Source organism: Sinocyclocheilus anshuiensis, unplaced genomic scaffold (genome assembly GCF_001515605.1).
Source record: "Sinocyclocheilus anshuiensis isolate Anshui unplaced genomic scaffold, SAMN03320099.WGS_v1.1 scaffold279, whole genome shotgun sequence".
In the NCBI taxonomy this organism is placed as follows: Eukaryota; Metazoa; Chordata; class Actinopteri; order Cypriniformes; family Cyprinidae; genus Sinocyclocheilus; species Sinocyclocheilus anshuiensis.
In genome coordinates this window covers 1,254,970-1,255,520 of record NW_015549591.1, presented here as the reverse complement: position 1 = coordinate 1,255,520, position 551 = coordinate 1,254,970, and positions in this window count along the sequence as shown.

Below are 551 nucleotides of genomic sequence, written 5' to 3'. Positions count from 1 at the left end.
GCTGCCCCACTGCGGGTACGGCGGTGGTTCTGCTGGTCCCGCTTGCACGGTATCTGGGTGCCTGGCTAGCGCTACCCAACCCATCTCGTTGGCTTCTGCGGACCATCAGCCTCGGCTATGCGATTCAGTTCAATTGGCATCCCCCAAGTTCAGTGGCATCCGCTTCACGACAGTGAAGGCGGCTGATGCTCCTCTCTTGCATGCGGAGATTGCAGTCCTACTGGCGAAGGATGCAATAGAGCCGGTCCCTCCAGCCGATATGAATACAGGGTTTTAGAGCCCTTACTTCATTATACCTGAGAAAGGTGGTGGGTTACGACCAATCTTGGATCTGTGTGTCTTGAACCGGGCCATTCGCCGGTTACCGCTCAAGATGTTGATGCAGACACGCATCTTCGGGTGCATCCGTCCCCGAGATTGGTTTGCAGCAATCGACCTGAAGGATGCGTACTTTCAATTGTCGATCCTTCCGCGCCGCAGACCATTTCTGCGGTTCGTGTTCGAAGGATGAGCATATCAGTATGAGGTCCTGCTCTCCGGGCTGTCCCTGT